The 18,721-nt window shown below is 34.3% G+C and overlaps 1 pseudogene; it reads left to right on the top strand.

Moving 5' to 3' along the window:
* The first annotated feature begins 364 nt into the window (after positions 1–364).
* LOC129511578 (60 kDa heat shock protein, mitochondrial-like) lies at positions 365–3,621 on the top strand (annotated as a pseudogene).
* Positions 3,622–18,721: the final 15,100 nt, after the last annotated feature.

The raw sequence follows: 18,721 nt of genomic DNA, 5'->3' as shown, positions 1-18,721 counted from the left end.
TGGGGAAAGGTGGGTGGGGGCAGCCTGGCTTCCCAGCATCACTTGGTATCAAAGTTCTGACTCTGGAGGAAGTTGGCAGCCAAGTTCCAACACCCTCCCCCCCCCCCCCCCCCCCGCAGAAAGTCCTGGATCACCAGGTTCTCCGAGAGGCCCAGGGCCTTCGACCTCCTTACAAATTCTTTCTACTGTGGCTTCGCCTAGACGGAGTTTATGTGCAGCGCCTCCTTCCCCGTCGACCCACCCCACCCTCCACATTTGACATGTCTGCTGGCTCCCCAGGGGTCTCATTCAGCACCTGGATGAGCTGCTCCGGTGGTTGGCTAATTTGCTGCAAAAGCTGAGAGTTTTTGTGGCCCACACTTGGATGAAGAGATGGGCACGGATTTCAACTCCCTACCGCCATTCCACAGCAAAACCAACTTCATGGGGTGAGAGGGTATAAATGAGCAATAAGCATTTCCCAGGCAAGTATTTTGTTTGTTTGTTTGTTTGTTTGCTCACTTACACTGGCAGGCACAGGATGACCTTTAATGGGTGATATTTTACTCATACGTTGTTACCTATGTTCTAACCAAACTTTTATGTGGGAGGCATGGATCTGACCACAGGGGAGGCCGCAGTGAACAAACAAAAACAAACACTCCTGTCTTCCTCTTATGCTTACATATGATTTGGGAAAAAGAAACAAATTTAAATTATGGAAGGACTATTTTTATTTTTATGTATGAATTATATATACAAAAATTATATAATTTATACATATACATATATACACATACATTAACACGTTAAATACACTTTGGACTTTTGGAAACAGGCTTTAATGTCATTGGTTAGATCAATATTAAAAAAATACACAGGCAGCCGGGGTGGCTCAGCAGTTTAGCACCCCCTTCTGCCCAGGGCGTGATCCTGGAGACCCAGGATCGAGTCCCACGTGGGGCTCCCTGCGTGGAGCCTGCTTCTCCCTCTGCCTGTGTCTCTGCCTCTCTCTCTCTCTCTCTCTCTCTCTGTCTCATAAATAAAATCTTTAAAAAAATACACATTTACGCAATAATTAACTAGGAAACTAGGTTTTACTATAACACAAGATAAGGGCATTTTAAAACTTTTGTTTGAAAACACTGCATGCTTTTCTGCCATGGAAAAAGCTTATTAAAGCAAAACTAATTTTTAGTAACAACATATTGTTTGAAATAAAATGCAGGGGCTCCTTAAGGTTGTTGAACAAGGACACAAGCAGTAGTCCGAGTTAAGGTCAGAGGATCTCTTGATTAATGAATTTAATGAATATTATGTAAGTGAGTTTATAGCTTAAGGTTTTAGTGCACAGAAGGCTCTTCACTCTATTTTTAAAATTAAGTCCTTTTCAGTTCAGTTCTCAGAAACTGAGGGTAGATAAAGAACTGACTTCTTCATAGGTCAGGGATAATGCCTAGTGTATAACTTGCACATTTTATTTGTAGTCTTCATCAGTTCTTAATTTGCAACTATAAATATTGACCCTTTACTCAACAGAAAATTGTGTTCAAATATATCTTAGGGCATGAAATAATGTTTCTAATATAAATATGAGATGAATTTTAGTCATCTTTGCCTCTCTCTCTTTTTTTTTTTTTTTTTTTTTTTTTTTTGGCCTTCTCTTTAAGTGTGTTCAAATTTAAATTAGGATACCTCAGGATTAAGTGAATAACAAGGTTAAAAAAATACAGTTTTCCTTTTCTTTCAGACCCTCAAAGGGTCTCAGTGGCTGCCCACAGACCACGGAAGGACTTTGATTATCCACAGACCTTTGCCAAATAAGGCCAGTATCCAAGGCGCTAGCTCCTCCTCTCACTGGGGCTTGTACTAAAGATATAAAATCTCGTGCAGATTCCCGACTCTTAATGCCTCAGAGCATATACCTCTTATGCCATGCTTTAGCCATATTATGGGCCTAAGGGAAAAACAGCCATTATTGAACAGAGCTGTGGTCCCAAAATAACAAAACATGGTGTGACTATGGCAAAATCCATTGACTTAAAGGATGAATACAAAAATATTGGTGCTGAACTTGTTCGAGATGTTGCCAATAACACAGATGAAGAATCTGAGGATGGGACCACGACTGCTACTATTGCTGGCACACTCTATTGCTAAGGAAAGATTTGGGAAGATTAGCAAAGATGCCAATCCGGTGGAAATCAGAAGAGGTGTGATGTTATCTCTTGATGTTGTAATTGCTGAACTTAAGAAGCAGTCTAAACTTGTGACAACCCCTGAAGAAACTGCTCAGGTTGCAATGATTCCTGCAAATGGAGATAAAGGAATTGGCAACATCCGTTCTGTTGCAATGAAGAAGGCCAGAACAAAGGGTGTTACCAGAGCAAAGGCTATAAAAATACTAAATGAGGAATTAGACATTATTGAAGACATGAAATTTGATTTATATTTCTCCATACTTTATTAATACATCAGAAGGTTAGAAATGTGATTTTGGGGCACCTGGGTGGCTCAGTTAAGCGTTGGCCTTCAGCCCACATCGGGCTCCCTGCTCTGTGGGGAGCCTGCTTCTCACTCCCCCTCTGCCTCCTGCTCCCCCTGCTTGGGCTCTCTTTCTGTCCAATAAATAAAATCTTTTAAAAAGTATGAATTCCAAGACGCCTATTTTCTATTGAATGAAAAGAAAATTTCTAGTGGCGAGTACAGTGTATCTGCTTCTGAAATTGTCAATGCTTACCTTAAGCCTTTGGTCATAATCACTGAAGATGTTGTGGGGAAGGTCTAAGTACATTAGTTTTGAATAGGTTAAAAGTTGGTCTTTAGATCGTAGTGGTCAAAGCGTTTGGTTTTGGTGACAATAGAACCAGATTAAAGACATGGCTATTGCTACTAGTAGTACCATGCCTGGAGAAGAAAGATTAAATCTTGAAGATGTTCAGCCTCATGACTGAGAAAAAATTGGAGAAGTCATTGTGACCAAAGATGATGCTATGCTCTTGAAAAGGTGAGAAGGCTCAAGTTGAAAACTGTATTCAGTAAATCATCACTGTGCTCGCTTCAGCAGCACATATATCAATAAATCATCACTTAGATATCACAACTATTAAATATGAAAAAAAACCTAAAGGATCAACTGGAAAAACTCTCAGAAGGAGTAGGTATGGCTAATTTGGTGGGACAAATGGTGTTGAAATGAAAAGAAAGAGATGTTCTCAATGCTATGAGCTGCTCTTGAAGAAAGCATACTTCTGGGAGGGATTTGTGCTCTGCACCAGTGCATTGCAGCCTTGGACTTAATAACCCCCACTAATGAAGATCAAAAATCTACATAGAAATTATTAAAAGATCCCTCGAAATACCTGCAATACCCATTCCTAAGAATGTAGGTACTGAAGGATCATTGATAATTGAGAAAGTTATGCAAAGTTCCTCAGAAATTAGTTATGACACTCTATTTGGAGATTATGTGAATATGATGGAAAAAGGAAGCGTGGATCCAACTACGGTTGGAAGAACTATTTTATTGGATGCTGTTGGAGTGGCCACTCTATAGCAGGAACTGTAGTCACAGAAATTCTCAAAAAAGAGAAAAACCCTGGAATAGGTGGAATAGGAGGAACAGCAGATGGCATGTTGTAATTCCTAGAATAATACTTTACCATTATTAATGAACTATGAAGGGAAGCTCAAGGCCGTGTTCCTCACCAATAACTTCAGAGAGGTTAATTGAAGGAAATGACTAAAGAAAAGACTCGCTGATGTTTAAGAAAATCACTGTAATGTTAAATTACTGGTTTCAATTGACAGTAAATAATGATTTGCTGCTGTCATTGTCCATGCAGACAAATTATTTTGCATTTTTAATTAAAAAAATCCGTACATTCCTATTAACTAAGTACAAGAGCCATGTTCCAATGTACTGCTTTGAACTTAAATCACTGAGTTATTTTTACTACTTTTAACTGTTCTGTTAAAATCAGGATTTTAATACCTGCCATCACCAGATGAGAAGTTAAGAAATGGCTTTTCTGTGAAGACTAGCAATAATTGTGTACAAAGCAGAGAAATATTCAATTATGTGACAAGACTCTGGTAATAAAAATTTGTTTCGAGTTTAAAATAAATTTCATTTGATTTGTGAAAAAAATTGTATTCAATTTTTGGCATAACCATAAATATTTCCGCAATAAATGTGAATTTTATTAGTAAATGGAATAATATTTCTGCTGATCAAAATGTGGATAACATGGAAATGCAATATATTTTGGTAGGTTAAAAAACTGGGAAATTACTTCTGTGTATGGTAACTGATTCTAGCAATTAATATGCCTCTCAGATTGATTACTAATGTAAAAAGATGAAAACCTTTTCATTATATTTAGAAAAAAATTTCATGCAGAAATAGAGAAGGCACATATGTACAATGTACAACCCTCAATACAATCAACCTGCATATACCAAAAATGTTAGACTCTAAAATTTTAATACTTGTAACACTTTAAGACTGTTTAATTTCTATTATGCCAGTGGAAAAATTAAAACAGCATATCAGTGTTAGAAAAATTCAACTATTGAAGCATCAGAAGTCCTGCCACAATTCTTTTTATTCATTTTCATTCATTTTTACTATATTAACAATTTTTCTACCATAACTATTTAGAAAGCATAATATCAAGGAAAACAGTGCTCCAGAACTGAAGAAGGCATAATTCTTACCTTCCAGTTTGAAAATGTAGAAAAGGCAAACAAAAAAGTTTAATAATAGTTTCCTAAATGTCATATCTGAGAATATAAGGAAGGGAAAGATTGAACCTTACTGAAGGTGAGGACATAGATTACTCTGGTCCCTCTTGGTCAAAGTGTCAGAAGTCCAACTCAAATAATTTTAAGAAAAAAAAAAAAGAACTTTTGGCTCATATAACTGCAAAGATAAAATATCAGACTAAATAGATTTTAGATAAGGATGGATCTAGAAACATAAAAGAAACAAGACTATCTCAGATCAGATTCCTTCTCTGTTTTCTTGTCAAACAGCCTATTGCAATGTAATTGAAAATGAATTTTGAGGCTTCCTATCTCAAAAAAAAAATAGATACAATTGAAAAATCTGCATTATAAAGCATATATACATACATATATATTTGGAGAATACTTAAGCAGTAGTTGCATAGTAAAGAATTGGTATGTAGATAGTCATATGGGCAGTATGACAGTGCTTTAATTGAATTCTATAATTAGAAGATGCTGGTTTAAATTTTACACTTGTGTTCCTAGCTGGATGATCTGGGGTGAATCACTTAGCTGGTCAAAACTGGATTCTCCACGTGTCCAAATCGTGGTAGCAGTTCTTAACAGGGTGCAAGTCCTGCCAAGTAGTAAGGCTAGAATACTGGATATAAATGTTGTTGTCATTTTTACTTATTATAGAGACATTGCTTGGGAAAATCTGAAGTGTTGTAGAGATGGAGATTAGAAGTCAGGAGGAAATTATTGTATTCTTATATGGATATTTCTATGATCTAAAATATTTCCATAGAATTTCTATTGATATTCACCATCACATCCATTTATTACCAGCATTTGAATCTCATACATGTCAACTAGATCATTCCACTTAGCATATAAACATGAAGTTATTTCCCCAATCTAAAAGATATTTTGAATAAACTCTTTTTTTGCAAATCAAAAGATTTGTTCACACTCAATATTTCCATGTAGTCTACTTCCACTGTTTTAATACCATTCTGATATTACTGTTATTCTTCCTATATTCATATATAAACTATAATATTGTAAGCTCTTGGTAGTGGAACTGTGAGAGTATAAGCATATTCAATTTATTAAATATTGCCAAATAGTTATTCAAGTGGTTATAACAATTTGCATTTCTAATATTAGTGGATAAGGGATTCTGATATTCCATATTCGTGCTAGAACTTGATACTGCTAAGGTTTTTGTTTGTTTTGTTTGCTTGTTTGTACATGTTTAGTTTTGATCATAATATTATAATTCATAATTTTAAGCTTCTGCTGATTACTAGTATAATTGGAATTAATTTTATATAATTCTATGTATTAATTTTTAACATATATTCATTGATTTACTGAATACCTTCGTATATTTTGGATATTAATTGCTTGCATACATTCAAAATGTTTTCTTTTTGAGTGGCATGCCTTTTTCTGTCATATTTTGATACAAAGAAGGCTTTAATATAAATAAATCAAATGTATTAGTTTTTCATGATTGCTTATGCTTTTCATCTTCTTGTTTCAGAAAACCTCCCTCCCCTAAGATCATAAAGTTATTCTTATATGAATACTTTTGAAACTTTAGAAGTTTTTCCTTTCACATTAAAAACCTTAATCTACCTAGGTTGATTTTAATGTTTAATTTAATTTAAATTCCCTTTGTCTAATTTTTGCATTTGTACTAGCTCATCCTTACTCTATTAATTAGGAGTGTAATATCTGTTATATATCCCATGCCAATATATTTGTATTCTATTTATTCTATTGACTTATTTTTCTGTATTTGGACTAACTTCTGATATCTAATAACTTAAACTATCAATAAATAATCCAATAATATGAAAAAAATTAAGATTAAAGAATGGAGTCTCAGAACTTTTGGAAAATATCAAATACAAAAATATGTGTAATGGAAAACTGGAAAAAAGAAAAATATTGATTAAAAATGTTTTTAAACTCCCTAATTTGATAAAAAAACATCGGTGTACATGTCAGAGAAACTCAATCAACCCCAAATAGGATAAATACAAAAATCATACATAGAAACTTATACTTACATAGTTTAAAGTGAAAAGTGAAAGTCTCGAATGCAGAAAGAGAAATATGATTCATCATATATAGTGAAACATTAGTACTATTGAAACCTATTTCACATTAGAGATATTGACAGTCCAAAGGCAGTGAAAGAATATATTAAAAGTTTAGAAAGGAAATACAACCTCTTCCTAACTTTTTGAGGTGATGGATATGTTTATTACTTTGATTGTGATGATGCTTTCATAGGTTTATATATGTCAAAACTCCGAAAATTATATACTTAAATTATGTGCAGTTTTTTGCATATCAATTATACCTCAATAAAACTGTTAAAAGTTTTATCTCCAGAAAAATAATACTTCAAATATGAAAATGAAATAAAGAACTTCCCAGATAAGCAAGGACTGATAATTTCTTTTTAATAGGTATATGCTCCTATAAACACTGGGTGCATGTATCTCTTTGAATCAGTATTTTTGTATCCTTTGGGTAAATACCTAGTAGTGCAACAATTGCTGGATTATAGGGTTGTTCTATTTTTAACCTTTTGAGGAACCTCCATAATATTCTCCAGAGTGGCTGCACCAGTTGCATTCCCACCAATAACACAAGAAGGTTCCCTTTTCCCTGCATCCTCACCAACATCTGTTGATTTCTATGCTGTTAATTTTAACCATTCTGATAGGTGTGTATTTCCATTTGCAAAGATGTGGATGGAGCTCGTGAGCATTATACTAAACAAAAAAAAATAGTCAAAGAAAGACAATTAGCATATGATTTCATTTATATGTGGAATTTAAGAAACAAAAACAATGAACATAGAGGGGGGAAAAGAGAGAGAAAGAGAGAGAGAGGAAACCAGAAAACATACTCTTTAAGTATAGAGGACAAACTGAGGGTTACTAGAGAGGAGGTCAGCAGGGGAATGGGTTAAATGGATGATAGGTAGTATGAGGGTACTTGTGATGAGCACCAAGTGTTGTATTCAAGTGATGAATCACTACATTCTACAGCTGAAACTAATGTTACACTGTATGTTAACCAACTGAAATTTAAATAAGAAATTGAAGCAATATTTATATTGTAAGAAACACTAAAGGAAGTTCTTCAAGTTGAAATGAAATAACACCATGCCATTTATAGGAAAATATGAAGAACACCACAAATGTTAAATGTATGAATTACTTAAGGCTAGAGAAGGTTGCCTAGGGCTGAAAATGGAAAAAGAAAATAAGTTTGAATGAATGTTAAAGCAACCCTTCGGGGTGATGGTAATATTCTGAAACCAGATTGTAGTGATTGTTGTACACATGTGTACATTTTCCAAAAGCACTGAATTATAGACTTAAGTAGACAAAGGGTCTTACGGTAACTAAATTATATATAAATAAAGCTATTTTTAAAAATCAACATAATTTATCATATTTACAGAATAAAGAAGCAAAACCAAATGATCATATTAATATATGCTTAAAGGCATTAGACAATTTGATATGCATTAATGATAAAAGTCTCTCAGCAATTTAAGAATAGAAGAAAATATCCTTACTCTGGCAAACAGCATCAACAAAACCTCCACCTAACCTCATAGTTAAAAAAAGACTAAACAACTTCCTCCTTGTAATTTGAAATAAGTCATGGACATCTGATTTCATTATTCCTATTTAAGATTTCATTATAAGTCCTAGCCAATGCCATAAGTAAAATAAATGAATAAAAGAAAATGCATACAGATTTAAAAGGAAAAATCAAAACTTTTATATTCATACACAAAAAAGTGCTTGTTTACATAGAAAGTACCAAGAAATGTATCCCACAGTTCCTAGGCATAAAAAATTGTCAAGTTAACAGAATACAAGATCAATATACAAAATTGGCTATATTTCCTCTGTTTATTAGCAAAGACCAATTAAAAGCAGAAATAAAAAGTTATCTTTAAATTGCTCTAAAGTTAGATATTTTAGTCAAAAACCTAACATGTGTAGGATTAGCACATGGAAAATTATACAAAATGGATAAAAGAAATAAAATAAATAAATGGAGAGATATCTCATGGTCTTGGATTTGAAAATCTCCACATAATTACTGTGTTAATTTTCTCAAATTGTTCATAGATTAAAGACATCCCAATCAAGTCCTAGCAGGACCTTGTGTAGATATCTACAATCTGGATCAAAATTGTTTATGGAACACAAAGTTACTGTTATAGCTAAAATGATGTTGAAAAGAGCAAAACTGGGTCTCAATACTCAATTTTAAGCATAACTATATTAAGCTACAGTAATCACACTATTAAGGGCGAGAGAGTTGCTGTGTGAATGGGAATCTCCTTCCTTGGATTCCTCACCGGAAGATTTAGGTGAGGATCCATGCTCAGAATAAAAACAGCCAGAGGGAAAGTAGCAGCACAAAGCAGCTTATTAAAGCAAAAGTATGTGTCAAGGTGGGAGAACCAGTGGGTTCTGTGAGGCAGATCTGCCCCAAGGTTGTTGGTTTTTTTGTTTTGTTTTTTTGGATTTTCTTTTCTTTTCTTTTCTTTTCTTTTCTTTTCTTTTCTTTTCTTTTCTTTTTTTTTTTTTTGGTATATTTTTTATTGGATTTCGATTTGCCAACACCCAGTGCTCATCCTGTCAAGTGCCCCCCTCAGTGACCCTCACCCAGTTACCCCAATCCCCCGCCAGCCTCCCCTTCCACTACCCCTGGTTCACTTCCCAGAGTTAGGAGTCTCTCATGGTTTGTCACCCTCTCTGATTTTTCCCACTCATTTTCTCTCCTTTCCCAAAGTTGTTTTGGAATAGATTTAATAGGGTCTCTCCGGGCTGGGAGGAGCTATAACTACTGGGCCGAGGTCTCTACTGGAGGCTGCTTCCAGTCCTTTGGGAAACTCCTCCCACAGGTTGGGAGAGGGCATTGTTGGTTTCTTTCCTTTTTTTCTTTTCTTTCTTTTCTTTTCCTTTCCTTTCTTCTTTTCTTTTCTTTTCTTTTTTCTTTTCCTTTCCTTTCTTTTCTTTTTTGTCTTTTTTCTTTTCTTTTCCCTTTCCTTTTCCTTTTCCCTTTCCTTTCTCTCCTCTTAAGTTTATTTGAGAGAGAGAGCTCAAGAGAGAGTAAGAATGCAAGGTGGGGAGGGCAAAGACAGAGAGAGAGAATCCTCAAGCCAATTCCCTGTTGAGCACAGAGCCCAACTTGGGGCTCAATTCCAGGACTCTGAGAATCATGACCTGAGCTGAAATCAAGAGTCACCCCTCCTAGTCTCGTATGACATTTTCCAGGAATTCTCTAGTTTTTCATTTTACCTTTAGATCTATAATCCAATGTGAGTTAATTTTTTAAAAAGATTTTATTTATTTATCCATGAGAGACAAAGAGACACAGGCAGAGGGAGAAGCAGGTTCCATGCAGGAAGCCCAATGTGGGACTCGATCCCAGGTCTCCAGGCAGGCCCTGGGCTGAAGGAGGCTCTAAACCGCTGAGCCACCTGGGCTGCCCAAGTTAACTTTTTAGAAAGGTGTAAGGTCTGTGACTAGATGGTGATGATGGTGGTGGTGGTGGTGGTGATGATGATGATGATGATGATGATGATTTTGCGTGTGGATGTCCAGTTGCTCCTACAGCCATTTGGTGAAAAGGCTATCCCTTCTCAGTTGAATTGCTTTTGCCGTTTTGTCCAAGCTCAGTTAACTATATTCATATGGATCTATTTCTACGTTCTCTATTCTGTTCCGTTCATCTGTTTGTCCATTCTTTCACCAGTACCATACTGTCTTAATTCCTGTAGCTTTGTAATAAATCTTGAAATTGGGTAGTGTTAGTCCTATACTTTGTTCTTCAATATTGTATTTGTGATTCTGAGTCTTTTGCCACTCCATATACACTGCAGAATTTATTAATATCCGCAAAATAACTTGCTAGGATTTCGACTGGTATTGCATTGAATCTACAGGTAACATTGGAAAGAACTGACACCTTGATAATGTTGAGTCTTCTTTCCTTGTATACGCAATATTTATTTATTTCAAAAAGTTGAACATGATCTCTGCCTTTGTAGAGGAGAAAAATCTTTTCATTTTCCCATGTTAGGTCATCCAGCTGGAGCCCTGTACATGAGACTGGCTAAAGACAGATTAATAACAGGAAAACACAGAAATTTAATACCATGTGCATAGCACTTACAAGTGGGAGTACCTAGAGATGCATAACTCAAAGTCTGGTTAGAACTTTTAGTTTGGTTTATAGACCATCTTAGCTGAAACAAACAAAAAAAGAGATTTGGGGCATTCTTGGCAGAGAAGACAAGTTATAGGGACGTGACAAGGAAAATAATGATAAACAAGGGTTTTTAAGTAAGGTGTGTTTAGCAGTTTTAAGTCAGTGTTTTCTCCATTGATGAGAGTTTTTAAGAATCTTCCTTCTCCTGGTAAGTATCTCTATAAATGGAAATTTCCTTCATACTTTAAATATTTTTAAAAAGGAAAATTTGTGCCCTGTTTTCAGAGCTCTTCTTGAGTGGCCTTTAGCTCAAAATAATCTATATGCCAAAGAGGAGTATTTTGGGATGGCATATTCTGGTATCTCTTAACTTATACTTCATACTACATTTAATTCAAAATGAATAATAAATGTAAATGTAAAACGATAATATTTTTTAAAAGAATTATGAGAAAATCTTCATGACCTCAGATTAACCCAACTGTTCTGTTAAAACATCAGAAGCATGATTTAAAAACATTTGATAATTGGGCTTCATCAAAATTAACAATTTTTGCTCTGGGAAAGATACTGTTAATAGAATACAGAGATAAGCTAAAGACTGATGAAAATACTTTCTCCATATCTGTTGAAGGACAATGTGGAAAATATTTGAATTAATTTGAATATTTGAATAATAATTCACCAATGAAGATATACTGATGGCAAATATGCACAATAAAACATATTCAACATCATTAGTCATGGAAAAGTACAAATTAAAAACTCTAAGCAATTACCACGGCACAACCAAAATTTTTAAAAATAACAATAGTGAGCACTGAGGATCTGAGCAAATGTGACTCACGTATTGTTGGGAGGGAATGCAAAATAATATAGTTTTTATAAACTTAAATATACTCTTACCATATATCCAGCAACTCCATTCCCAGGTGTTTACCCAGAGAAATAAAAATGTTAATTGCAAAATAACCTGCATATGAATGTTTGTAGCAGCATAATTTATAATTGTCAAAACCTACAAACAGATGTCCTTACGGGTATGTACTTATACAGCACTGTGTGCCACTCAGCAGTAAAAAGGAAATGCTGTTACATGCAGCAATGTAGATAAGTCTCAAATGCATCATGCTTCCTGAAAGAAGCCAAAATCAAAAGGTTACATTCTATATCACACTGTGTGATTTCATGTATATGACATTCTGGAAAAGTCACAGCTATCAGGAAGGAAAATAATTAGTGGTGTAATGAGATGGGGAGAGGAATTGGGGAAAATAGAATTTTTTTGTGGTAAGGGAACTCTTCTGTATCCCAGTCATGGGTGTGATTACCGATCTCTATGAATTTCTCAAAATTCACTCACTGAGTGAATATATGTATATATGTATATATGTATATAAATTATATAAATGAATATATATTCATTTCAATTCAAAATTCATATATATATATATATATATACGTGCATATATTCCAGTCAGTGAATTTTATGAGAATGTATATACATACATGTATTATGAATTTTACTGTATATAATTCAGATGAATTTAAATTCTAATTGGACATGATGTCTATTTCTTTTCTCAATGCTTCCATCATATTCCTCATCCATTTGTCTATCTTTGCTTCTTCTGAATTTCTTCGGAGCTCTTTAATTTTATAATTTCTCTTTTTAGCTGCATGTCTTGTAAAATTTAATCTATCCACTGAGTTTTAATTACAACTATTTTATTTTTCTTAGAAGTTCTACTAGTTTTTTTCCCTGTTTTGCATTTTTAATAGTATCTTCTTTCTTTGCCATTATCTTATACTATCTTTTATTTATTAAAATATTTTATATATCTATTTAACAATCTATACAAAATAATGTTATTATTATTTTTTTTGATAAGCAATATTCCAGTAAGTGACATGTAGCAGGCATGTCTGCCTTTCTCTGAATCTCTCTCTCTCTCTCTCTTTTTTTTTTTTTCCTGATCCTATTTGCCTGGGCTTTCTCTTTGGAAATTTGTCAATATTGTGCTCCTCCAGGAATATTCATTTTTGCTTTTACCAGCACCTTGATGAACTAACAATAAGGACTAATCTAATTAAATTCTCAGCTTGGAGTTTCTTGAGTCAGGTAGTTGGTTTAAATAAAATCCCCAGTCATTCTAAGAGGAAGTCTGTAGTTTAAAAGTCTCAGGGATACTCTTTCTTTTTATCCTTCCAACTTGAGAAAGAAAAGTTTCCTTGCCAACTACTTTTGATGGTGAGCATATTGTTTCTAGACCTTTTACTGAGTTTATAAACTTTCAAAGGTCTGAGATTTGGGCAGAAATTTATTTAAAGATTTCAAGGACCTGAAACATGTCTTCTATACTCTGTGTAGTTGTTATATACTGAGTATCTTGATTAAGAAGATTGATAAATGTTCACTGGAGAGGCATTTTCCATGGATTACTATCTTTACCACTGTTGAATCTTATATTATCATTAAGTTTTTCCATATTTCCTTGAAAACCTAACTATGCTTTTTTGGGTGTGGAGGGGAGTGGGAGTGGAGAAAGAGAATCTTTAGGAGGTTCCATGCCCAGTGGGGGCCCAAAAGGGGTCCCCACACCTCAGATCTCCAGACTCTGAGATCCGACTGAGATCATGACCTGAGCGGAAATCAAGAGTAGGATGCTAAACCTACTGAGCCACCCAGAAGCCCCCTAACTATGCTTTTGAAATGTTGTCAATTCTAATTAGCATTTTTAGCTGTTTTTAATAGGACTTTTTTTTTCAGATAGTGTAGGAAATACAGCCTGCTATATTGCCATAAACAAAAGTGGTTATTATTAATTATGTAATTACCTTTACTTAATTCCAAATTAAGAACCATCCTCATAGTTTACTTGAATTTTTTTTTTTTTTTTTTTTTTTTTTTTTTTACTTTTTGAAGCCAGAATATTCCACTCCAAATTATGCCTCTTTGGCAGAGGATTTTTTTTGAGAAACAATAGACACAGGAGGATCTTTGAAAACAGAGTAGAAGTTATCTGTTTATAAGGGAAATATGCATTTTACATAAAGGAAATTTCCATTTATAATAGTGTCTCCATCTTTGTACCAGAAACAAATGGATTACTCTAAATCATAAGAGAACCTTATGAAGAATACAGACTTATATACAAAACAGAGCTCAGTCTAGTTTTCCCCATTTTTCCTGGTCACCTCCTCATAACTGGCCTCCTCCACACCCTTCCCTTTTTTCTTTTGTCTTTAGCTGAAGATGGTATTTAAGTTTAGATTCCTTTTTTTAAGATTTTATTTATTTATTCATTTTAACAACAACAACAAAAAAGAGCAAGTATGAGCAGGGAAAGGGGCAGAGGGAGAGGGAGAGAACCCCAAGCAGACTCAGTGCTGAGCCCAGACCCCATGCATGGGCTCAATCTCAGGACCCAGAGATTATGACCAGAGCCAAAACCAGAGTTGGACATGAACCAACTGAGCCACCTAGGGACCCCTTAAGCTTCAACCCTAAGCCATCTCTGAGAATTACTCACTTTTCCTTGGTTATCTCTGATGTACGTATAAATTATACAAGTTTATAAATTTCTGTTTTTTTTTATTCCTCTTATTAATTTGTCTTTTGGCACAGGGACCCTACATGAGAACTTAGAAGGAAGGGTAAAATGAAAATTGTTTTTCCTCTCCTCTGATAGCAAATATTTTTCTATTTATACTGGAAAGATCATATAAGAAATATACTTTACAGGTGGGTGATTTAACTAAATTTATTCCTATTTATTCCAAGAAATGATAATTATGCTGATCAGAACCCCAGCCAATGAGCCATATTGGATATGTAGATAAGAAATACATGACCTGGAAGCATGTCCACAGGGTGAGAAGATATGCTCCAAGTAGGTCTTGGCAACCATGAGGCATAAGTTCATCATCCTGGAATTATCTAACTAATGTGAATCAATCCAAAATGGGTAAACACATGGCCTTGAATTAAATGTGAACACAGGTGACTAAAGTGTTTCAAATTCAGGAAGGCACAGAGGAGATTCCAAGAATAAAGAAGTGGAGATGGAAAAATGGGTAAGAAAAAGGAATACACAGAAAAAGAGAGGAAAGATTATATTCATACAAGGTTCTTGAGTATGTCATTACAGCAATGATCGCATCCCAGTTGCTTCACCTGTGAAGCCTGAAGATCCTCATCAAACCTCAATTACTCATTATTTCTGTGCCTTCCTTGCCTGGAATGTGTTCGCAGAGTGGCACAAAGAGTTCTATGCTTACTCCAGGAGCGATCTTAATCCTGTCCCTATACCTGCAAATAAAACTTCAAGGGGCACCAGTGTGGCTCAGTCAGTGAGCATCTGACTCTTGATTTCTGTGCAGGTCATGATCTCAGAGTCCTGAGATGGAGCCCTGCCTGCATCTGGCTCCATCTCATCATCTGTGCCTAAGTGGGAGTCTGCTTGAGATTCCCTCTCTCTTTCTCTCAGCCCCTCCCCCCACATGTGCATGCTCTCTCTCAAATAAATAAATAAATAAATAATACAATATTTAAAATATAAAAATTTCAAAACATGTCACTATATATTGCAGTTTGCTAGGAAAGCGTGTCTTTGCAGATTTCTAATTATTTTGTTTTGATTTTATTCTTTAGGAATAAGTAAAAAGATTACAAAAGAACATCTTGAGTGTTTTTAAATAGAATAAACATTTTAAATCAGATAGTGACTTGAATTTTCTTATTTGTATATCCATTTTCTACTTACTTTCTGAAGTATTAAATAATTCTTTCAGCTTATATGATGATTTCTTAAATATATTTAAGAATCAAACCTGATTACTGGAGTTTTTAAAAATTGTACAATGACAATTATGACAGCATGTCATAGGACAATCAGGGTTTATAAAAGCATTAAAATGAAAAATATGAGTACTAAAATTTAATAAGATGTTATTTGAAATTGATTTAGCATATTTCTAATATTCAATCCAATCATTTTTAAATCACATTTAGGGTTAAAGGAAACCATCATTAAACATGAGCACATGTGAATATACCATAGTTGATTAAGAAAAAATATTTAAATATTTACATAAATGATTATTTTAAAATATTAAATTATAGACTTGCAATTGTCCCATTGGGTCACAAGCCATATCTGGTCTTAATTTCTATCTGCTTTTATCACTTACTACAATTGGTCATAATAATTTTGATTTAATTAAACAGACCATTTCATAATCTTATGTGTATAGTTATAATTCCTCTAATTTAGTCATAAGCATATGCCCAAATAGTTCATACTTATAAAATGGTTTTTGAATCTTATAATAATTATAAAACATCTAGAATCCATCACTGAAAGAATTAATATTTTTCTGAAGCAATTGCAACTTACCCAGGAGCACAAAGCCAGGTCTTTACTAATTGGAACAATATTCAAATGAGAGTAAATAAAATAAACTCAACATGATTATTTCAGGATATACAATAGCTAAGTAATCATTTACAATAGAGATGTAATGCTTCTGAAGCTGTTGGATCATTATTCTGTCAAGGAATGAAAGGATAATGGTGTTGAAAATTCCTTGTACATGTCATTATACTGTAACTTCAAATATTTCAAACCCTTTTCAAACTATTGAATCCATTGTTTCATTCACTAAATTTTCTGGCTTTCAAGTTCTCAGAAGGAATTCTTTTGCACATGCCCATGCAAATTTTCAAGTCTTTTAATTTGTTGTTCTCTTATGTTGTTTATTGGCACTGACCCTTCACCCTTCTAAATACAGCCTCAAAATACATTGCTAGAGTAGGTAAAAAATTATTAAAGAGCAAGAATAGTGAACACTTTGTGGACCGTTAGAGTAGAAAAGCAAGTGTCTAAAATAAAAGAAAGGTACAAAAGGGTGGGATTGAAAACAGAAGCATCAATGTTGTGAGGAAACTGAAACTTCTACTAGTTAGATTTTGCTGGTCTATAGACCACCATAGTTTTAAAGCAAAATATTTATTGAATAAACACACTTTGAGCCTACCTGTGTAAACCAAACTAATTGTCTGAAAGCATGCTTTCCTGTAGCCATGTTCCAATAAAAATGAAAAGTAAATACCTCTCTGGAACATGACACCTTTGTTGGTAGAACTCCACTGCTGTCTATAATCTGACATCCTTCCATTTCACACATTTTTTGTTAGTGCCTGCTTTCTTTAAAAATAGGAGTTTGAAATCCCTGCAAACCATACCAACTGATTGAAAAGAAACAAGGTCTGTCTGGGAAATGAGAAAAATCACTTGGTTCATTTATAATCTTGAAGCTTACTGGTAGTTACATTGACAACTTTAGTTACCTTGTATTTACTATTGACCAGCTACAGGTGTTTTTACTTAATTCGCTCATTTATTTTTCATAACAGTATTGTATACAGTGTTACAAGTGGTCCTTGTCCAAATTTGGGAGCAAAGGATCAGAGAAATTATATGACACTGCCAAGGTCACCCAGCTATAGTTCAGGACTCTGGCTTTCTCAGACCAAATAATAGAATGCAAAACCCATGATAAAATGATAAACACTAGATAAAATATAATCTCTCTACAGCTGTGTTAAAAAGTATTATTTTCTATGAATAGTTCTATAATTCATCTCTTATGGAACAGTTTCAGTGACTATCAAGACAATGTCTTGGTGGCTAGGCTCGCTCACAAGTTTAACTAGATAAGAACTGTTAGGCTTCTGATCAAGGCAGCAATTTAAGTTTACACTCTAAACATGTAAACATGGACTATCAAGTATTTTTTTAAAAAAAACATTCAAAATGATATAAATGAGATTAAAAGTTGATACATTTGTCTATGGACAAAAAACAAATCAGGAAGGCACATTTGTGAGTAGAGTTTAAAACATAGGTTCTGAGGGGCCTGGGTGGCTCAGTCGGTTAAGCCTCTGACTCTTGATATTGGCTCAGGTTATGATCTCAGGGTTGTGAGATTGAGCCCCAAGTCAAGCTCCACACTCTGCAGAGAGTCTGCCTCTCTGTTTTCCTCTCTTTCCCTTTGCCCTTCCTTCGGTTTGCTCTCTCTCACTCTCCCTTCCCCCCTCTGAAAATAAATAAATCTTAAACAGCAACAACAACAGCAACAACACATGTTCTAGTTCCAGGATGAATCAGTGCTGACCAGGCGTTTGTATTTACATGAAGGCAAATCTAAAGTTCTGTGATCTCTCTCTCTCTTTCTCTCATACACACATGCACGCACACACACACACAAACACACACATATACATGCATACTATCATATATCTAGATCTAGATCTATCTTATATTAGGAGCAGAGTAATAGTTAAAGCCAGGTGGACTGATGAGAGGATAATCTGTTCAACATCTATTTGTATAAACTAAAAATGTTTATCAGAAGTTGGATGTTTCTGGAGCCATGGATATCTATGTCTCCAGACACCCCAGGAAAAAAAAATACACTGATAAGACAAACCTAGGATCAACTAATTTTGAAGGTGATGAGGCCTAAACCCAGAGTGCTTGAGTTTCATATCAGAAACAATAAAATTTTCTATGTGGGAAGCATTAGAAAAGGATCCACTGAAGTTATATATGTATAATTTCATTATATCATCTATAAATAATCAGTTTCCTTTTTATTTTTATCATAATTTTCGTCTATTATCAATAAATATTTTATCTGATTTATTTTTCCATTAATCATAAATTAATAAGGTAAAATA

Source organism: Nyctereutes procyonoides, unplaced genomic scaffold (assembly GCF_905146905.1).
Source record: "Nyctereutes procyonoides isolate TBG_1078 unplaced genomic scaffold, NYPRO_anot_genome, whole genome shotgun sequence".
NCBI classification, from domain to species: Eukaryota; Metazoa; Chordata; class Mammalia; order Carnivora; family Canidae; genus Nyctereutes; species Nyctereutes procyonoides.
This window is presented reverse-complemented; position numbering and strand designations above follow the sequence as displayed.